Consider the following 22,811-nt stretch of genomic DNA (forward strand, 5'->3'; position numbering starts at 1 on the left):
AATTGCTTCAGATCCCGTACCAGCTCTAACTAATGAAATCAACAAATTCCTTAGGAACTGTTTTGATGAACACTTAATTAATGAGGATGAATACACTTACCTACGTGTCTTTAGACCAAGACACCCATGCCTGTATACTTTACCAAAGATTCACAAAAATCCACATCGTCCCCCAGGTAGACCGATAGTGTCAGGGATGGGTGGTCCCACTGAAAGAATCTCTGAATATGTGGATATTTTTTTACAAACCTATGTGACAAATCTTCAAATCTTCCTTCATACATTAAAGACACCAAACACATCTTCAGTATCCTCACTGATATCAATTGGGAACCAGGGATGACTCTTGTTACCCTGGATGTGACTTCCCTCTACACTAGCATCAGACATACCTTAGGACTACAGGCTGTATGTCATTTTCTTAATAACAGATCAGCTAGCCTATATAACCACACCATGATGCTGCTAAAGATGATTGACATTATTTTGAACAATAACTTCTTCCTATTTAAAAAAGAATGGTTTCGTCAGAAACGTGGAGTTGCTATGGGATCCAGATTTTCACCAGCTCACGCCAACCTCTTCATGGGTTATTTTGAACATAACGTGATCTGGAGTTCGAAAGGGAACACATGGAACATGGACATATTATTTTGGGGTCGCTACATTGATGACTGTATTATGATCTGGACGGGGGACATACCCAAACTGAACAGTATTATAGAATACCTTAACTCTAATGACCTCAACATTGCTTTTACTTGGGAGCACAGTAATAAGAGTATTCCCTTTCTTGATGTTGAATTATTCATCCACAATAACAAGATCAAAAGCTGTCTTTATAGAAAAAGCACGGCATGCAATGCTATACTACATGCAACAAACTCACATCCCAGGCATCAGATTGATGCGATTCCGTTTGGTGAAATGGTCCAAGTTAGACGCAACTGTAGCTTGGACACCGATTTCTTTGAATGCATCAATGATATGGAGCACAGATTTAAGCAACGGGGATACAAACCATGTATTCTTAAGCAAGCCCGTAATAGGATTTTAAATATTTCAAGAAGTGACACTCTCAAACAAAAATCTAGAACATTTAATAGTAACATTCGTTGTGTAGCTGACTATTCACAAGCCACCTCAATACTACGCAAATGTATGACAAGGCATTGGGCGATATTACGAGTGGATACAACTCTAAGAAGTTTTATTTCAGATACTCCACTTCTTACACTCCGTCGTGGCAGAACTCTTAAGAATACATTATGGGGGTCATTCTGACCTTGGCGGTCCATGACCGTCATGGCGGAGTGCGGCGGAAGCACCGCCAACAGGCTGGCGGTGCTTCCTGGGCGATTCTGACCGTGGCGGTAAAGCCACGGTCGGAAAAGGGGAGCCGGCGGTTTCCCGCCGGTTTCCCGCTGGCCCAGGGAATCCGCCATGGCGGCGCTGCTTGCAGCACCGCCATGGGGATTCCGAGCGCCTTCCCGCCAGCCTGTTTCTGGCAGTGTCCACCGCCAGAACCAGGATGGCGGGAACGGGTGCCGTGGGGCCCCTGGGGGCCCCTGCACTGCCCATGCAGGAGCCCCCTAACAGGGCCCCACAAAGATTTTCACTGTCTGCTTTGCAGACAGTGAAAATCGCGACGGGTGCCACCGCACCCGTCGCGCCCCTTCAACTCCGCCGGCTCCATTCCGAGCCGGCTTCATTGTTGAAGGGGCTGTCCCGCTGGGCCGGCCGGCGGTCTTCTGGCGGTCGCCCGCCGGCCCAGCGGGAAAGCCGGAATGGCCGTCGCGGTCTTTCGGCGGGAAGCGCTTGGCGGGCGCCGACCGCCGCGGTCAGAATGACCGCCTATGTCCGAGCTACCCTAGTAAACAACACCACGAAGATTGGCTCACTAGCCGCAATAAGGGATTCTATAAATGTGGGCAATGTGGAATGTGCAGATGGGCAAGAAGGGGGATCTCTACCTTTCATAATCAGATTGGTGATCGATTTCCCATCACCTCTCACATTACATGTAACAGCAATTACGTAATTTACATGATCATTTGCAAGTGCAACAAATACTATGTAGGTAGCACTATCAGATCCCTCAAAATAAGAATGAGCGAACACTATCGAGCAGTGAGACAAAATGACAGTCGGTATCCTGTGGCAATACACATCAATCAATGCCCGGCCCAGGGCCTAACCAAAAGCTTTGAATTTTATGGGTTTGAGAATACATCCAAAGACCCACGAGGAGGAAATAGAGAATTACACCTTAGAAGACGTGAATGTACTTGGATCCTCAAATTAAGAGCAGTGGAGGAAGGTCTTAACACAAATTATGAAATGGAGTACTTCCTAGGTGATTAATTTTACTATCATAATAATGTATAATTTGTACACTGTGGGCCTCATTCTGACCCTGGCGGTCCTAAACCGCCAGGGCCACGGGCAACGGAAGCACCGCCAACAGGCTGGCGGTGCTTCAGTGCCCATTCTGACCACGGCGGTAAAGCCGCGGTCAGAGAAGGGGATCCGGCGGTTTCCCGACGGAATACCCCTGGCAGGGCTGAACCTCCATGGCGGCGCTGCAAGCAGCGCCGCCATGGGGATTCCGACCCCCTTCCCGCCATCCTGTTTCTGGCGGTTTTTAGCAGACAGTGAAAATCGCGACGGGTGCAACTGCACCCGTCGCACCCCTGCAGCACCGCCGGCTCCATTCGGAGCCGGCCTCTGTGTTGCAGGGCCTCTCCCGCTGGGCCGGCGGGCCCTCCTTTGGCGGGCGCCCGCCGGCCCAGCGGGAAAGCCAGAATGGCCTCTGCGGTCTTTTGACCGCGGAGCGGCCAAATGGCGGTGACCGCATGGCGGGCGGCGGTGTCAGAATGACTGCCTGTATGTCCAAGTATGAATTTAATCTTTACTGTCAAACTCTATCAACATAGTATACAATACTACCTAATATGGAAGAATGAGCCCAGTTCAATTCTGGTGCTAAGATGGTGAAATCTGTTCAAATGTGAAGTGTTACTATTATTATTAGTATTTACATTACATATGAATTCACACTTTATTGGTGAGTATCACCAATCTTTGATGATCACGTGAAACCAATAATTAGGACGATGACTACTTAGGATTACTTGGCTGATTACACTTTGTTTTTACTATTTTGTATCATCTCTTATTCTCGGGACCCTTAGAACAAATGACTTCTAAGCTACATTATTCTCCTCATCGATTAAAAGAAGGACCAAATAAACATACTGCCCGTCATGCCGAAGAATTTTATACACACTCCTGAGACCTTACTCTGTGTCGTGTGACACCTTATTCGGTGTCTTTCTATCAATTTTGTATGCGCCTAAGGCTGTTCGCATTAACTAATGCATAGCAATTTCAAGATGGCGCCCATTTTTTCTTTTAACACTCTGTCCTTTTTCTGTTTCGGGACAGCCGATGATTCTCATCATCGATTAAAAGAAGGACCAAACAAACATACTGCCCGTCATGCAGAAGAATTTTTTACACACTCCTGAGACCTTACTCTGTGTCGTGTAAGACCTTATTCGGTGTCTTTCTATCAATTTGTGTAAGCGCCTAAGATTATTCCCATTAGATAATGCTTAGCAATTTCATCCACCCAGTTAGACACTGTCTTTTAGTTGTGTCTTTCACACTCCAAGATGGCGCCCACTTTTTCTTTCAACACTCTGGCCTTTTTCTATTTCGGACCAGCCGATGATTCTCATCATCGAATAAAAGAAGGACCAAACAAAGATACTGCCCGTCATGCCGAGGAGTTTCACACACACTCCTGAGACCTTACTCTGTGTCTCCTCTATACCTTATACTTCTAGGTAGGTGACATTAATGTTAACTTATGTATTGTGCACTTTATTTTGAGGGGGCTAAGTCTGGTTGCTCAACTTAGAAGCAACATATGATTATAATCTTTGTTACATCGGTTTTAGATGAGATAGAGGGCTTACACGTCCTTTTTCTCTACATACACGCCAGCTTAATTATCGGGGAGCAAGACACAGCGCCCCCAACACAAGAATTTACCCAAAAGAACTGTTTTGTTTATAGGTACGTGACCTTTTACTTTTAGAATTATGCCATATTGCTTATGCTTGTCACTACTTCCTTAGTATAGCGATCTTCTCTTCTAGATCGCACCGTAAAAGATTTTGGATCCATACGTGCTGACTTATGAGTACTCCCTCACGAAGACTCAGGGATAATAGTGTTTTGCCCCCATCACGTGATTCCTACTACTCTTTCTCTATTGGTACGTGATAGTCCTTTTGTTAGTTCCTTTTAAATTCAGCTTACTCATTATCTTCCTCCTAATGACTTACAATCATTTTATTTCAGATCGTACATTATCTTGAAGAGCTTTACTTGATTAGGATAAGCCATTTTTTCCTGTTAACACCTTACTTATACTTTGGTACGTTTTTCTTTATTCAGACACACTTGCGAATGCTTAATTTAGCACACTCACGCACCAATTTCCTAGGTGTTATGACGCCTTTCTGTTTCCTTTTTCCCTAATGACACCCTGTCATTAAGAGTACATTTCTCAACCTTAGTTTCCGTTTCTCATCGCCACATATCTAGTGGGAGTCTTTATCCCTATTTCTAATTCTCAATTTCTACTTAATTTCACGTGCACATCAAACTTTTGGTGATATTTATAACAATAACAAGTTTATCACTTGTGGTAGACTGTAATCACAGTTTTTTCTCTGTGGCTCCGTTTGGTAATGTCACTTGATGATTTTAGACACTCACGCGATACTGGTGAAGGACTTGGCCACGATTTTAGTGGCAGGTATTAATTTTCCATAATCATGTATAACTACAGATTATGACCAAGCTCATTAATATGTTTCTTACAGCCCTGAGGAAGTCAATGAGATTAATTTCTCGGAGACGAAACACGTGTTGGCTGTTGGATGTTGTTGTGATGACCACATACTGAATCTTTCTGATGTGATGAACATGCATGAAAACCTCGCACAAGAATAAAGACACTGAACTTTAACTCTGTTTGGATTATATATTGATTCTCTGAAGATCAAGAACCTAACTACACAGACTCTTATCTTATTTCATACTAGTGCCCTGGCCTTTTGAATCACTTTGGTTGTTCCTATTGGAGAAACACTGGAGGTGCTAGGAGGACCCTCCGTTCGGGAGCACCGTATTTACTATCTATTGTGAAAGAAATGTTTTGGTGATATTCTGTTAGCGCCTATCCCTATAATTTTCCCCCCTTTTCTTCACAACCCTCTAGCATACAATTTGTCAGCCAAAATGTCTGCCTCCCTAAAAAAATCATGTTAGACGAAACAATTCCACTGAATCCAGATGAATTGGGAATATGGGAGGGAATCTCTCAAGGCACAAGGGTGATGACTATTGTATGTGACAATTTGTGTGTCACCCACATCTCAAGGAAACACACACCCTCCCACTGATTTTGTTGGATAGTTCTGCCTTCAGTGTAGGATAAAGTGTTTCTGAAGGAAGGTTTAAAGACGTTTCAGGCAGTCAACAGAGATGGCCTCTCAGTGGCTGACGGGTGCTGGAGCTTAATGGGACCAGTGGAAGGCAGCTCAGAGGCAGGATCAGATACTGAGACAACATCAGAAGGAGATGAAAATGGAGAAGAATCTGGAAGCAATTTTTCAGTCAGCAGGTGGTGTAACTTGTATTAACCCCACTCACTTTTTCACAGTGCCCTGCAAACTTCATGCATTCCTTAAATGGTTAAGATCACACATTTTTTTTACATTTTGTAATGAAAAATTTCGGAATCTGTAGTGACACACAAATTGCTAACTACCCAGCATTCCCTCTTGTCTCCGCACAAGAATGGGACCACATTTTTGTGGGTGGGCCTAGCGGCAATAGAAAGCAACTCAAAACGCAACATGGGCAACCTTTTGTCCCATTCAAGATCAAGGTTTTGTTTGGTACTGTGGGTACTTGTGGATTTTCAGCCTGTGATCAGCCACCACTAAAGGAAACCTACCAACCCCACACATTTCTGAAAACTAGACAACAAGGAGAGTCCAGGATGGCTTACTTGGTTTGTAGGTTCCCATGGATGGCGGTCGAACCCAGTCCCAAATTCCAAAGCTATCCCTATCACTGATGTCTGCCCATATCACTTTAGAGCCTTCTCTTTTGCGGTCTCTTGGCCCACCTACACCAACATAGGTGGAGTACTATAGTTACAAGAGACCTGGAGAAACACTGGGTGGCAGGGAACTTGTGGGTCCCCACAGATTCCAGAACTTTTGCTGAATAGAAATGCGAGGAAGATATATGCTTTTACCCACAGTTTAAATTCTACAGGGGCTTCAGTGTAAGAAATCCTCATGAGATCCATGCAAGCCACACCACCCTGGGATACCCTAGACGTCCAGTTTTCAGAATTGTGCAAATTTGCTAGAATTTCCTAGAGGCCCTGTGAGCTAGGGCCCAAAATCCACAGCTACCAAACTGCAAAAAAAGTTGGTTTTCAGAGGAGAAGTTGATGTGTCTATGTTGTCTTTTGGGCCCTTTCCTGTTGGCGGTGGCCAAGCCTACCCACAAAAGTGAGGTACCAATTTTAATTTAATGGGTGACTTTGCAGACTCATGGATGGTAGAAAATGTGTAGCTTCCAACAGACTGCAGAACTTTTCATCACAGAAATGTGAAGAAAGGGTGTGTTTTAAGTCGGGGTTTGAGGTTTGGAGAAGCTTCTGGGTGAAAAAAAAACTGGTGAGAGCCACGCAAGTCATGCCATCCTGGATACGTGTGGATGTCTAGTTTTCAGAAATTGTCAGGGTAAGGTACGTTTTACAAGGTGGTGACTGAGCCAGGGCTAAATTCTACACCTACCCAGGTTAAAAAAGATCATGGAATCTGCTGGGTAAAATATGTATCAAGTTCACGTTTTGGGGTGTATTCTGTCACTGGTGCTAAGCGCAGCCACACAAGTGTGGTACCATTTTTATCAAGAGTGGAAATACAGAATAGTAGGACACATATTATTACCAACTGGATTTCTCTGCATTTTTGCCTTCAAAATATAAGCCAGTATGTAAGATAGAAGACATTTGGCAAAATTCCCTCTGACTCACATGCTCGTATGAGTACCCACAAATTCAAATAACTACTTCTCCTAAACTCAGCATCTGGTGTACATTTCACAAACACATAGGTTTCCTTCCTACCCATTGTTTACTCTTTAGATTTTACTATATGAATTGCTCGGTACACAATGAAAACCCATGGTATGGTTCAGCTCAGATGGTGGCTCTGGGTTCCTCTGGTTCTTGAAGAACCTACAAACCCTATGTATATTTGCGACCAGAAGGGTCTGGCAGACGTAATGGTATATTGCTTTTGTAAATTTGCCATTGTGACAAGAAGTAACAGATAAAAATGTTCTAAAAAAATAGTTGTTTTTTCCCCTATTCATTTTCAATACTTTTCTTTTTCAACACTCAGGGCCTGATTTAAAACTTTGCAGACAGGTTACTCCATGACAACGGTGATAGATATCCCATCTGTCGAAGTCTAAATCCCATTATTTCCAATGGAATTTAGATTTCAGTGGACAGGATATCCATCATGGTTGTGACGGAGTAACCTGTTTGCCAAGTTCTAAATCAGGCCCATGGTTTCTTTAGGTTAACCTTGGGGGATCTACAAAAATGACCCCTTGTTGAATTCAGAATTGTTGTCTACTTTTCAGAAAGTTATAGCTTTCCGGCATAACCCATGGATTTCACATCTTTTTCTACCTCAAACTGGAAGTACGTCTGTGGTATATGTATTGGATGAGATCAGCCTGATTGGAATGCTCACTAGCCTTGCCTTGGGCTGAGGACATCCATGACATAATAGTAGAATGTGGACTGTTGGTAGGAGAGGTGAAGATCAGAGAGAAGGGAGCTGTTGTACTTGCTTGATGGTGGATGGGATGTTCTAATAAAAGGACCTACATTATACCTCTTGAGACTAATGGACTTATTTCATCACACTGGTGACGAGGGTCTGTAGAACATCTCAACACGGAAGGCTACCTCAAGAATATTTCCTGCGGTTACTACAAGCTCTTGCTGTGATGTATTTTTCTACGTGTGAAGATCTGGATATCTACTCCTTTTGAACTCAAGTGGCAGTAATCCGATTTCCGTGGTCAAGTTCCTGGACTTAAAGGTACATTTTCAAGTGTTTTATTCAATTAATTTTGTCTTGTCCGGCTCCATCAACGGCTCCTTCGCGCGCCCCTCGGCACGCTCTTTAATCAAGTTACACACGCGCTCTTCGGCATGAGCACGCGTGCCTTTGTGTACTGTTAAACTCTTCAGTTGTGGCTCCCCCACGCGCTCCTAAACGCGAGCCGTGCAGCTTCGGTTTTCGCACGCTCTTCAACACGAGCGCGTGTATTTGCTTCATAAACAAACAAAGTTACATGCGTGCTTTTCGCGCTCCTAAACGCGAGCCGTACAGCTTCGGTTTTCGTACGCTCTTCAACATAAGCGCGTGTATTTGCTTCATCAACAAACAAAGTTACATGCGCGCTTTTCGGCACAAGTGCACGTGCCTTTTTTATGTATTGTTGAACTGTTTAACTCGCGTTTAACCAGCTGCACTCGCAATCGCAAGAGCAATTTAATCATAAAGAGTAAGGAGCTTTTACAATTTATAACGACATACGTGATACACAACAAAATTAAAATACATGGATGTGTTTAAAGGTGAAAAGGAAGATTTAAATGGACTGCAAATATACTTTTAATAAACACATTGATGTAATTGGAAGTGAACTGGAAAAGTTTGACTTATAAAGCAAATCTTGTTTCATTTTTCAACTAACAGCAGTACAACAGTAAAATTACCACTAGGCAGAATATTCCACCACCTCCTTTCTTTCTAACTTCACCTGGTGAACCACCAATAAAATGGTCCAAGCGTAAAAAAACATTTTTGCATTATTTGAGAGTATGTGGAACGAATTTATCCAGTGAGAGAAAAACAGCACTCCTCATGCATTGCTTAGGTTGTGAAGGCCAAGAGATATATGAAAATCTGCCGGATCCTGGTGAGGAAGCTACAGATCTCAATGAGTTTGAAATGTGTTTAAGGAAACTTGATCTGCATTTTCTACCTAAGATAAGTACTATTTTGGAGCGTTTTCATTTTGGCATGAGGGAGCAGAGACCTGGTGAAAGTATTGAAGAGTATGTTACTGCACTCAGGAAACTTGCATCAACATGTAAATTTGGGAGCACAATTGAAGAAAGGATCCGTGATCAATTCATGTTGAAGTGTGCAAGTGATAAGATCAGACAAGAGTTGTGGAGCAAAGATGATCCAACTTTACAAGAGGAGATTGTTCTGGAGAAAGAAAAAAAAGTTGAGAAAATAGATGTGAGCAAAATTACCACAAAGAGAGAACCAACTGCTACGAAGAATTACAGTTTCGAATATGAGGAGGGCAAAGGAGATCTTGCTATGGTAGCACTGTACAAGGATGCTAGATGTTTCCTTTGTGGGAACACTGGACATTATGCATCCTACAAAAAGTGCCCAGCAGTGAACTCAACTTGCAGGTTGTGTAGCAAAAAAGGGCATTTTGCCAAATGTTGCAGATTTCCTAAGAGTCAGGCTTCAGTGAAGGTGGTTGAAGACTGCATTTTGACAGTCTCCATGGGCACTGAGAAGAGAAGACATCCTAAGGACATCGTGACCATACTTGGAGTGTCAAATGAAATGTTATTTGACTCTGGGGCCTGGTTAACGTTGAACCAAATTTTTGATGAACAACTCAGACATAAGGTTGCGTTAAAAGATCCAGATATTGTTCCAGGTGGCTATGGTGGTCAGACCATTGATCTCAGAGGTTATTTTGAGGCTGAGATCACCTTCCAGATGAACACCATATGTGGAAAAGTTTATGTTCCTGTGAAAGGAGATAGTGTTTTAAGCTGGCCTCATCAGAGAGAGTTGAGAGTCATACTGGATCCAAATTCTCCTTCACCAGTCATGATTAAGGAAGACTATGTTAATTCCTTGCATCACATATATGAGTTGGAGGTACAGAGGAAAATACTTTTGCCTGAATTGATTGAAGAGTTCAAAGAAGTTTTTAGTGGGAGGTTGGGCTGTCTGAAGAAATATTCTCATCAAATAAAATTGAAAAAAGGCTCCATCCCAGTAGCATCCAATGTGCGTCCTGTTCCGATCTCCTTAAAAGATGATGTGGAGAAAGAAATTAAGAGACTCTGTGATGAGGGTATCATTGAGCTGGTCGAGTCAGCTGAATGGATTTCACCGATTGTAGTAGCAAGGAAGCCTTCAGGAGAATTGAGGCTATGCATAGATTTGAGGAACCTCAATAAATGTGTAGTCAGCGACCAATTTCCCTTACCAAACATCACAGAGATGGTCACGATGCTTTCGGGTTCTAAATATTTTAGTAAAATTGACTTAACTTCTGCATATCATCAAATCAAATTGCACCCAGATTCACGCGATTACACCACGTTCATCACTCCGTTTGGAACGTTCAGGTTCATAAGAATGCCATTTGGCCTAGTCTCAGCGGATGCTGTGTTCCAACGTCTCATGTATAATCTATTTGGTTCGGAACCTGGTGTGAAGTGTTATCAGGACGACATCTTGATGCATGGGAGGAATGAAGATGAACATAATTTGAGAGTTAAAAGAGTTCTAAGTATACTCAGAGAGCATGGTCTGACCCTCAAGTCAAAGAAGTGTTCTTTTGGGAATACAGAAGTTGAATATCTTGGGCATAAGATCACAGCAGAAGGACTATGTCCCAAGGCAGAATTAGTAAAAAACATTTTGAACCTGCGTGCACCTGAAAAAAAGGAAGAATTGTTATCGTTTTTTGGAATGGTAGAGTTTCATGCTAAATTTCTTCCTAACTTGGCATCTAAGACACTCTGCATGCGGAAACTTGTTAAGAAAAATGCTGAGTTTGTGTGGGACGAAGAATGTCAGAGAGAGTTTGATAGGATCAAAGCAGAGTTATCTTCAATTGGGTCATTGAAATCGTTTAATCCTAACGGAAAATGTGTAATCATGACTGATGCTTATGAGACTGGACTGGGGGCAGTGTTACAGAATATGGATGATGGAATTCCTAAGCCCATGGTATTTTGTTCCCGGACATTAAGGGGAGCAGAGGTCAACTACTCCACTATAGAAAAAGAGGCATTATGTGTGTTTTCGGCGATTAATAAGTTGAGGAATTTTGTGTGGGGTAAAGAGTTTGAAATACTTACTGATCACAAACCTCTGGTAGAGGTGGTTATGAAAAAAGGTCTAGATTTGATCTCCGGTAGAATCAGTAGATGGGTGGTCAGTCTTCAGGATTATGATTATACAGTGCACTATGTCCCTAGGTCATATAATAAAGTTGCATATTGCCTTTCCAGACTGAGTTCGGAGGTAGAAGAGTTACCTGAGAAGGAGTTACAGCGTAATGTTTCTGTGTATGGTTACTGGGAGTGTGATAAAACAAGATGAGTGGGTAAGAGTTGTGGCTGAGGATAGGATCTTGCAACGAGTGTGTGACCAGATCAGGTGTGGCTGGAGAAATGAGGTTAAACAGGACAAGGATCTTGTGAGTTTCTGGAGAGTGAAAGATGAATTGTCAGTGGAGGATGGTGTCCTTTTACGTGGACTAAGGATAGTCGTTCCTACAGAATTGAGGAACAAAATTATTGAGTGAGGACATGAGGGACACCATGGTATGAGCAGAACGAAGGCAAGGATTCGTTTAGATTATTGATGGCCAGGAATGGACTTGATGGTTGAAAGGTTTGGAAGGGAGTGCACAGACTGTTGTTGCAGTGACAAAATTTACAGGACTAGGGTGCCTCCTATGTGTGTGAGGGATATGCCACGAAAACCTTGGGACGTAGTAGAGGTGGACGTTGTTGGACCTATAGGTGGAAGAGGTGGTTCTAATTATTTAATAGTTTTAATTGATCAATTCTCGAGGTGGGCTGAAATTGGTATATATGGTTCCACTGAGTCCAGAAGAATTGTTGACTTCTTTAAAGATGTTTTTGGTCGTGAAGGTATTCCTGAAGCTATAGTGACGGACAATGGACCGCAGTTTGTATCAAGAGAAATGGAAGAATTTCTCCCAAAAAATGGGATCAAACATAGGAAGTGTTCTCCATATCATCCAGAAGGGAATGGTATGGTTGAGAGGTTCAACAGGTGTGTGAAGGAGTGTATTCAGTTTGAGGTTGCGTCTAATAGAGACTGGAAAGAGGGTCTGAAAAAATGTCTTCATGTGTACAGAGTCACACCTCATTCCACTACGAGTAAGGTCCCATTTGATCTTTTCAGAGGTCGGAAAGCTAATACCTCTCTCTCACCTGCGTGGGTGTACTGGAGTAAGGATGTTGCAGAGTGTAGGAGTGTTGTTGGTGAAGAGAATGATTTTGAGAAAGTCTGTGTTAGGAAAAGGAAAGAGTACTTTGATGATAAGAGAGGTGCACATCTTCTTGGTGTAAAGGTTGGTGATCAAGTTATGGTAAGAAAGCCAACTTTGTGTAAAGGTGGAAGTAAATTTTTGGGACCGTTTGAGGTTATCAAACTGTTTAGAAATGCTGTTAAAATTAAGGATGGTAGAATGTGGAATCTTAATAGAGTAGTTAAATTTAAGGGGAAGTAATAATTTTGTCTTTCTTTTGTTTTTTATTTTCTTTTGTGTTTATTCAATGTTAAGACGGAAGATGTGTGATATATGTATTGGATGAGATCAGCCTGATTGGAATGCTCACTAGCCTTGCCTTGGGCTGAGGTCATCCATGACATAATAGTAGAATGTGGAATGTTGGTAGGAGAGGTGAAGATCAGAGAGAAGGGAGCTGTTGTACTTGCTTGATGGTGGATGGGATGTTCCAATAAAAGGACCTACATTATACCTCTTGAGACTAATGGACTTATTTCATCACAACGTCGAAAGCACAAAAAGTAGGAAAAATGCATTAACTCCTAGTAAAATGCCAAACTTGCAGTAAAACATGTTTTTTTGATACAACTCTGTGTGATCCTCGAAGCTGGGGGATAGTAAATGTAGCACAGAACCCCTTTTGATAATGCCAGTTACAGGAAAAAAGGCACTTTTTTAAGGAACACTTTTTCCCATTTATCTATATTTTGCTTATTTTTGTAAGACCCTCAAGGGAATGCCCATGATGTTGGGAAAAAAGAACTCAAATTTGGCTTTGATACCTTAAATGCAAAAAAAGGAATGAAGATGTAGCATAATGCACACCAAATAGCCAAAAAGGGGCTCAGCATTGGGGTAGAAAAGCCTCAGCAATTAAGGGGGTCAATATTGAGGCAAATATAATGGTTGAAGCCCTAGCTAATGCATTGGTGAAGGTAGTGAGAACACTAGTTAACAAAGATCAAAACAGTTTCATGCCAGCTAGGTAGACAAGACATTGTACAAGGAAGCTCCAAACAGTACTAACACACTTGGAAGACGTGGCTGGAGTCAATGGCTCTAATGTAGCTAGACTTTGAATAGGCCTTCAAATTCCTGAGAGTATACAGGGATGCATCTGGCCTCTACTTGAATTGGAGTAAGTTGACTATCATCACTTTGGTGTGGAGTTCTCAGCTCCTATCCCTTAGATGTGATTGGGGGCCCTCCAGATACCCGGGAATGTTGATTTCTAATGTCCCAAGGACTAGCCTGGACATGCATATCACACCATAAACACTGAAAGTTAGGTATCATATGTCACACTGGAGTACATTACCATTACACATGCTGGGGACAAGGTACCTGATTCAAAATGGTTGCATTACCACAGATGCCTTACGTTTTACAAAACTACCCCATAGTTCAGACTGGCTTTCTAAGCTTCAAGCCAGTGTAAACAACAGTGGGAAGAGCACAAAGCAGAAGCACATGCCTTGTTGTGCCCCCTTTGCACTTGGTGTACTACAGTCCCATATTTCAAAGCAGCAAGATATCAAGGTTTCTGATGTTACTCATAATGTTCCAAACACCTAGGGCCTGATTATGACCTTGGCGGAGGGGATTACTCCATCACAAACATGATGAATACCCCATCCGCCGTATTACAAGTTCAATAAGATATAATGGAACTTGTAATACGGCTGGCGGGATACCCGTCACATTTGTGACAGAGTAATCTCCTCCGCCAAGGTCGTAATCAGGCCCTTAATTTTGGGACACACATTCACATTATATAGATAGACTGTCAATTCCATCTACACCAAGTGCCTTTGGGGTCTGGCACTATTCATGTCTTTCCTTTATTAATATAGATAGGAAAGTTCAATAATTTTCATTCAATTCAACAGGTACAAAAGTATTCCCTTTGCCACCCATATCCGCAACTAAAACCATGCTGTAGACTAATACTGTCTAAAATGACAGCACGTTTGAGGGGAAGTGTAAAAAGTGTAAAATACCCACTTCCCCTGACAACTTTGATATATATATATATATATATATATATATATATATATATATATATATATATATATATATATATATATATATATATGGTATTGTCATTGGGGGTGAGGGCTAATATGGTGGTACTCAATGACCAACTTGGGTGTAATGCATTATGTTTTGTGGCTAGGTGGACAACAGAAGTTTGCCCACTGGGGTGGAATTCTCTGATTGACTGAAAATAGTGTATATAATGATGAGGTTACATGTACTACATGAAAGTAGAGTGTAGGGGATAGTAGGAATGCAGTAGAGAAGAAGAGTGTAATAATAGGGATGCATGGGTACCGTTAGGAATCGTTATATACAAGTGTGGATATAGTATCCTGTGGAATTGTGGGAAATGAGAGAAGAACACTAGGGTATATTGGAGTAAAACATGTTTCAAGATGGCCAACCAAAACCACATTGTCATGTTTGTTGTTGTTTTTTTGGTCCTTCATTTATTTTCAGAATTTCACTGTGGATTTTTAACGGGGAAGGGAACACCCGTGAGCAAGGCGTGATATGACAAAACGCGTTGGGTTGTCTGTTAGTGCCATTTGGTGATTATAGGAATTGATTAAACTATGTGGTGCAATATGCTGCTGAGTTTGTGTATTCTTCACGCATATGGGAAGAATTTTTGTGGACATGCAGAATCGCAGGAGCCTGACCGTACATTGACCGCCATCACTGGGACTGAGCAGCATCAGGAAAAATAGTGGAATTTGCATTTATATTTATTATTTATTTATTTGTATATATCATCCAGTGGTGGTCCCTGTTAGATAGTTATAGTTGGGATTGCTTTTCCATAGACAAGCCATTTCTTAGTTTGCTAATAACTTTAGCATCATTTGACAAATCTTTGCTAAATGTTCTAAAAAACAAAAAAAACGAATTCACTTAAGCTTCTTCCTTGAAAGTTTCAAGGTGATCTGTCAAGCGGGGACTGAGAAAAAAGGGGGTTCCCAAAAGAAAATTACCCATGCATTTTCCATAGACCTCCTTAAGCAGCGCTGCTGCAAAAAACTGTTGAACCAAGTATGTCAAAAAGCTAGATATTGGTACACAGATTGTGCTTTATGTGATTTGGCATAAATCTGTTCAGTCATTTTTGAAAAATTAAGGTACAAAAAATTGTGTATACCTGGACGAATGGGTCTGTAAGAGGCTCACGAGAGTCTTGCAGAAGCGGCAATTAAAAAATAGAGCGTTCTGATTGGCCCATGGAGGTTTTTTTTTCCCCTTTGGCCAATTTGATCCCTTCCGGAGTCAGACTACTGCGGAAGCAAGTGCTTTGAACTGGGCCCAGTAACTTAAGAAGCCATTACAGGACTCGAGGACTAAGGCGGTCATTCTGACCGCGGCGGGCGGCGGTCGCCGCCCGCCATGCGGTCACCGCCAAATGGCCGCTCCGCGGTCAGGAGTCCGCGGATGCCATTCTGGCTTTCCCGCTGGGCCGGCGGGCGACCGCCAAAAGGCCGCCCGCCGGCCCAGTGGGAAAGCCCCTGCAACATAGAAGCCGGCTCCGAATGGAGCCGGCGGTGTTGCAGGGGTGCGACGGGTGCAGTAGCACCCGTCGCGATTTTCACTGTCTGCAAAGCAGACAGTGAAAATCTTCATGGGGCCCTGTTAGGGGGCCCCTGCACTGCCCATGCCAGTGCAGGCATGGGCAGTGCAGGGGCCCCCAGGGGCCCCACGACACCCGTTCCCACCATCCTGGTTCTGGCTGTGTAAACCGCCAGAAACAGGCTGGCGGGAAGGGGGTCGGAATCCCCATGGCGGCGCTGCAAGCAGCGCCGCCATGGAGGATTCCCTGGGCCAGGGGAAAACCGGCGGGAAACCGCTGGTTCCCCTTTTCTGACCGCGGCTTTACCGCCGCGGTCAGAATGGCCCTGGAAGCACCGCCAGCCTGTTGGCGGTGCTTCTGTGGTCCCCGGCCCTGGCGGTCATGGACCGCCAGGGTCGTAATGACCCCCTAAGTCCCTTGTCCTAAAGTTAAACAAATATATATTATAAGGGGGCAGGGTAGGGATATAGGCCCTGTGGGGGAAAACCAAAGGGATCCCCCTCTGAAGCCAAAATAAAACAAAAATTGTGTTTTCTGCTGTGATCCTGTGTGACTCCTGTGGGATTGCGGCAAAAACATCCATATTTTAAAATCCTATTTTTAAATATATAGGGAGGGGGCGTAAGTAGAGCCTCCCTTCTCAAGCCCATTTTGGGTACCGGGGACCCCATTTACTGGGGCCAAGTATTTTCATTAAGGTGAGGATGGTGTACCTCGAGCACCTCATCCTGAGGGGCTGAATTTATAAAAAAAGGGGAGGGGGCCATGCGGCCCTCCCTTCCTGAGTCTTGAAGGCCCCCCGGGGACCCCACAGGGCCGATTGCCTTAGAAAAAAAGGGAGGGGCTGCACAGCCCTCCGCTCAAGCCATTGAAGGACCTAAGCACCTTATCACCAAGGGCCTATGAGTTAATCAAAAAGGGGGGTGGTCACACGGTCCCCCTCCCTGAGCCTTAATGACTCCGGGACCCTATCCTCCAGGACTGGCTCACCTACTGTGTCCCGGGGAGTCCCTTGGGACAGAGTAGTTTCCCTGCCCGCACTAGCCCAGGCAGGAAAACATATGTTTGCTCCGGTCTAGCAAGAGCATTTTTAAGTCGCCAAACTAACTGGGAGTAAACACTAGGGCCCATATGTACAAGTGGCCTGCAGCATCAGTGCGTCACTTTTTGTGACAACCCAGCAGCGCAGGCTGCACATCCATATCTACAAGGCCACGCAAAGCCACTTTGCATAGCTTTGAATGGCCTCATAGATGTGGTGTAAGGCAATGCAGCGCAAATTCCTGTATTTACTTACTTTGTGTCAGGGAGGCATTCCATGGGTGTTGCAGTAGGTGTTCCCATGCAATATCCATGGATTGTGACACAGTTCCAGAGTTACAAGGTTTCGTAAACCTGGGAATGCGCCAAAAGCTTACTCCTTCCCAGGGGTGGTGTAAGAGTGACACAACATGGAAAAATATCTTTAATTCTCCCAGTTTTTCCCTCTTTCTATGTATGCATTCTGCAGCATACATAGGAGGAGGAAATTGCCTCCACTGATTGTTTCTGTGCAGGAAGGTGTCCCTTCCTGCACAAAAGCAATCCTGCATGAAAACCAGGCACCCATGTACCCAGTGCAAGGTTGCCTGCATTAGCATGGCAGCAATTTCTGCACCAGCACATTGGGAGAGGACAGAAAGGTGCTGTATCATGCAGCTAAGGCACATTTCTGCCCTTTCCAGGGTGCAGGGCAGTACAGCAAGGTACTTGCTGCGCCACCATGGACCTTGTAAATATGGAGCTAAGCCTGGTCCACCTGGCAGGAGCTTTTAGAAAACGCTCCTGCTGGCTGGGAGCAGACTTGTGTTCCGTTTAACAAAACACACAAAGCTCCCGCTTCGGGGGGAGCAAGCATGGATGCTCCCTCCGGACGGGATCAATGTTGGCTTCCACACCATGTGGTGAGATAGATGGGGCTCCCCTGCAATCCGCAACATGGTTGTTGGTGGGTGCCCTAGGTGGGCACAAGGGCACCCACACATAATTAATGAAGGCCAGTAAGATGGGCCCTCAAGGCGAAAATAGGATTGTGTAGGGATAGTTGTGGGGCTCCCCTCCCCTTTTAAAGAAAAACAACCCCAGGGATAAGGTCCCGGGGCTGTGAAAGGGAGGGGAGTGTGATTATGTGGCCCTTTTCCCTTTTGTGGTAAATGTGGTCCCAGGGATGAGGTCCTCAGGGCCTATCAGGTCTCAGGGAGGGGGGCTGCATGCCTCCCTCCCCTTAGAATTTAGCACCAAGTCATGGGGTTCCCGGGGTCCAAGAAGGGTGGGGAGGGAAGCAACATGAGCTCCTCCCCTATTTCATTGTATTTGGACCCAAGGGATTGGGTCTTCTGGGCCTAAAGAAGCTCAGGGATAGGGACTCATGGCCACCATCTCCTTTTGTAATTCAATTTTACCTCAGGGGATAGAGTCCTCTGGGCCTGAGGTTTGGGGAGGGGGGGAAGCTCCCCTTTTTTATTATATTAAGGCTAGGGGAGGGGGCTGCATCCCTCCTCTCCTTAGAATTCAGCCTCTAGGAATGGGATCCTTGAGGCCTATTAGGGTTCAGAATTGGGGGCACTTCAGCCCCCTCCCCATTTATGTTGAATTTGGCCCTTGAAGAAGGGGTCCCCAGGGCATATTAAGGTTGGGGATAGGGGGCTGCAATATATATACATTTTTGCCCCAGGGGATGGGATCCCGAGGTCCAAATGCCAACCTTACACTGCGTCACCAAAGGCTGTGCATGTCATGGGGCTGGCAGCTTCCCTGGGGATTAGCTGCTTTTGGGTGCTTTTGGGTGGTTGGCTGCCTGTGGGGGATGGAACTGAGTAACAGCACAAGATCTTGACCATTAGCCCAGAAGTGACTATGTTCTGCTCTACATCCAAACGTGAATATAACATTCATACCAAGCATCTTGCTAGTCTTACTCTTTGAAGTCAATACATGGAGAGACTATTGCAATGACAATCACTCTCTCTCTCTCTCTCTTTTTTCCATTCTGTTGTGAGATGGAAGAGAGCACCAGATAGTGACAGGACTGCGGGGGGAGTTCCATGGCCCCCGTGGTCTTAGCCAGTTCACCGCGTCCTGCGGGAGCCAGCATTGCTTCCGCAAGCAGGAAGCTGCTTTTAATAGCAGCTCCCTGTTTGCAGGAGCAATGTTTTCATCTGTCTTCCACGCATGCATGTTTGCATGCAGGGAAGACAGATGAAAACTCTGCTTTCTGTACGTGAGAGCTGTTTGACAGCTCTCACTTGTAGAAAGCGGACTTTGTTTGCTTGTGCTTGGTGGGAGCTGTAGGCTCCCAAGAGCAAACAGCTATGTCCCAGAGGTGGGCACCCCAGGACATAGCAGAAGCTGGCCCTGGAGGGTGGTGGTCCCTAGGGCCATCTGTAGCTCCTCAAGGGGCCGCCCTCCAATTGTGAATGTAGCCCCTGGGGGTGGCGGTCCCAGTTTCTGTGGGGAACCCCCTTTCTTTTTTTTCATGTTTGCCCCAGGAAGGTGGTGGTCCCCGGGGCCGCAGGGGGCATGTGGCCACCCTACATTGAAATAGAAGGAAGCCCCCAGGGAGGTGGTGGTCACCGGGGCTGCAGGAGGGCTGCGCAGGCCCCCCCCACATTCAAATATGATCAAGCCCTGGGGAGGTGGTGGTCACTGGGGCTGCGGGGGGGCATGTGGCCCCTCCCCATCAAAATAGAAGGAAGCCCAGGGGAGGTGGTGGTCTCTGGGGCTGCAGGGGGGCACCCCCGCATTAAATGAAAAATAAGCCATGGGGGGTACTGGTCCCGGGGGTACTGAAAAGCCCAAGATGGGGGCCCGTGCACCCCCTCATTTATTTTGTACTTTGCCCCGGGATCCAGCCCACCTGGGGGCTTTAAATAAAACAAGTGGAGTCTGAACTTGTTTTTTTTTTTTTTTTTAAATTGCTGCAGATTTGCAGCAACAAAAAATTAAAAAACACAATGCTTTTTTTGCCATGGAGGGGGTACCTCTGGGTCCCCAGCACCAGAGCTAAGGGGTTACGGTGTCTCTACCTTGGCCCCTTTACTTTTTTTCACATTTTTCTGGAGGGACTCGGTTGAAGCTGAGTCCCAAGATGGCTGCCAACACTTCCTGGTTGAAGTGTTGGCAGCCAATCAGAGCTGTGCATTTCCCTGCACGAGTTAGTTATGATTCGCAAAGTCTTCATGACCTCAGATATACAAATTTGGATTTCCTTTAATTTTTTCTAAACTACTGAACAGATTTACACCAAACACCCCCAAAGCACAATCTGCGTACCGACAGCTCACTTCCTGCCAAATTTGGTGTAATTCCGTCCAGTGGTTCGGGCTGTAGTCATGTTCAAAGGTCCTATGGGAATTAACATGGGAAACACAACTTTTTTGACCCCCACTCCTTTTTCTCGGCCCACGCATGATGGATCACCCCGAAACTTTCCGTGTGTAAAAAGACTCAACTTGACACTTTAACAGAATACCCTGTAGACTGTGCATTTACACCATACCCTCGTATGAAAATCCAGGCCCTCTTCCATTGCAAGGATGGGCCAAATTCACCACAGCCTCAGCGAAGGGAATGGTAAAAATTTTGATTAAGTATACAATAGGCAACAGGGTGAAATTGCTGGATGAGATTAAAAAAACTGAGGAAGTCAATCCAGAAACGATAACTGTGGATGGGCTTTGCCAACACATGAAAGTGAGGCTGATCGCCTATGAGAATAAGATTAAACAAAGGAAACAAAGAACGTTTACAAAGGACTAGCGGGGCTCAGAATTTAGTTGAATTTTAACCTTTGCTAAGAGGTTTGACATTCCTAGAAAACAAATCAAACAGACCAAGAATCTCAGCACAATCAGTTGTAAGGACACGTCGGAGTCAGAGGTGGAAACAAAAAGTTTAAGAGGGTTTGGCTGCCCAAGCACCTGTATAAGTACAAATGTTTCTCAGGAATACCAATTGATCAGGGAGACGGGCAAAAGAATTCCTCAATGGGCGCACCTCCCAGACAACAGAGGAGAAAAGGCCGAAGAGGGTGCAAGGGGACCAAAAAATACAGCACCACAACAAATCACCAGGAGCAAAGGAGATGGACATCGGAGAGGAATGAAGGAAGTTTGATGGTGGTAAACTTGACGGAGAGAACTTTTACAAATATGGAAATTGAGGTGCTCCGAGTGGGCCTAATGTTTTGCCCTTCTGCGAAATTGGACTATGCACAAACTCATATTGATTTGTATCATTTTGTGAGGACATTGAAACTGATGAAGGTACATCCTCTACACCCTAAAGAAATCTCCAGTAGGGAGAATGACATAACTGAGCCCACTGATTTGCTGACTGGTGAAGATTTAGAGGCAATAGTAACTGTCTAGGAATTGGAGGAAATGGCACCGAAGAGGGTGGAAAATACCACAGATGATGCTGTGAGTTTTTTGGACAAAGTAGGCATATCACCATATCACAACAGAGTGTTAGGAGCAATTTAAAAAATAAATTACGGACCATCCCTCAGACTCCCCATGATGCAATAGATTGCTTTCATGAGGCAGTTATAAGCGATTTGGAGACACTATTGCTGCATGAACAGCAAGGAGGTGAAAAGGCAAACAAAATATGACCAAAGAACAATGGCAAGCAGTGTTGGCCCTCAAGAATGACATCGATAGTCAAAAATCCCTTAGATAAGGGGGGTAATGTGGTGCTTCAGACCAAAGAACAATACTCCAAGGAAGCCTTAAGGCAGCTTAATGACATAGCTTGTTGTCAACCTATTGCTAGGGATCAATATGTGGAGAGTTTCTATGATCTGTTGGACTTGTGGAGATATAGGGGGCTCTTGATTATGAGGAGTATCAATTCCTTAAAGTAGAGCATCCATGGGTTCCCACATTTTACCACATACCAAAAATACATAAAAACAGTAAGGCACCACCAGGGTGTCCTATAGGTGTCCTCCAAGGGGAGTCTCCTTGAAAATACCTCAATTTTTGCTAATTATTTTCTTTTTCTCTTTGTTAAGGATTTGAGCTTGTATAATAAAAATATCACTGACTTCATGAGAATAATTGAGGGAATCCAGTGGGAACCCAATTTTCTTTCAATTACATCGGATATAACAAGCCTATATACCTGTATCTCTCATGATAAGGGATGGATGGCAGTGGAATTATTTCTAAAGAGTGGAGCATTGAAGTACTATAAGCACAATATGATGATATTACAGTTGATTTTGTTCTGCTTGAACCGCAATATTTTTTTGTTTGCAACACAGTTATACCAGCAAATAAAGGGGACTGCCATGGGCACGTGCTTTGCCTCAGTTAAACAAATCTTTTTTTGGGCTGGTGGGAGAAGCGCATAGCCTGGGCTGAGGAGAATGACCACTGGGTGGAAAATCTGGTTATATGGGCCTGGTATATTGACAATTTGTTTATTGTATGGAAAGGCTCACAGCAGATGGCTGAACAATATATAGAGAAGTTGAATACCAATTCCCTCAATCTGAGATTCACTAGTCAGATCATCAAAATATCAGTGCCCTTTTTAGATCTCATGGCTTATGTGCAGGACAATAGATTACACACATCATTGTACAGGAAGCCGACAGCTGGTAATTCCTTGTTACACACCAAATGTCAACATCCGGAAAATTTGATTAAGAGCATACCCTCTT

This window comes from Pleurodeles waltl, chromosome 2_2, assembly GCF_031143425.1.
Source record: "Pleurodeles waltl isolate 20211129_DDA chromosome 2_2, aPleWal1.hap1.20221129, whole genome shotgun sequence".
In the NCBI taxonomy this organism is placed as follows: domain Eukaryota; kingdom Metazoa; phylum Chordata; class Amphibia; order Caudata; family Salamandridae; genus Pleurodeles; species Pleurodeles waltl.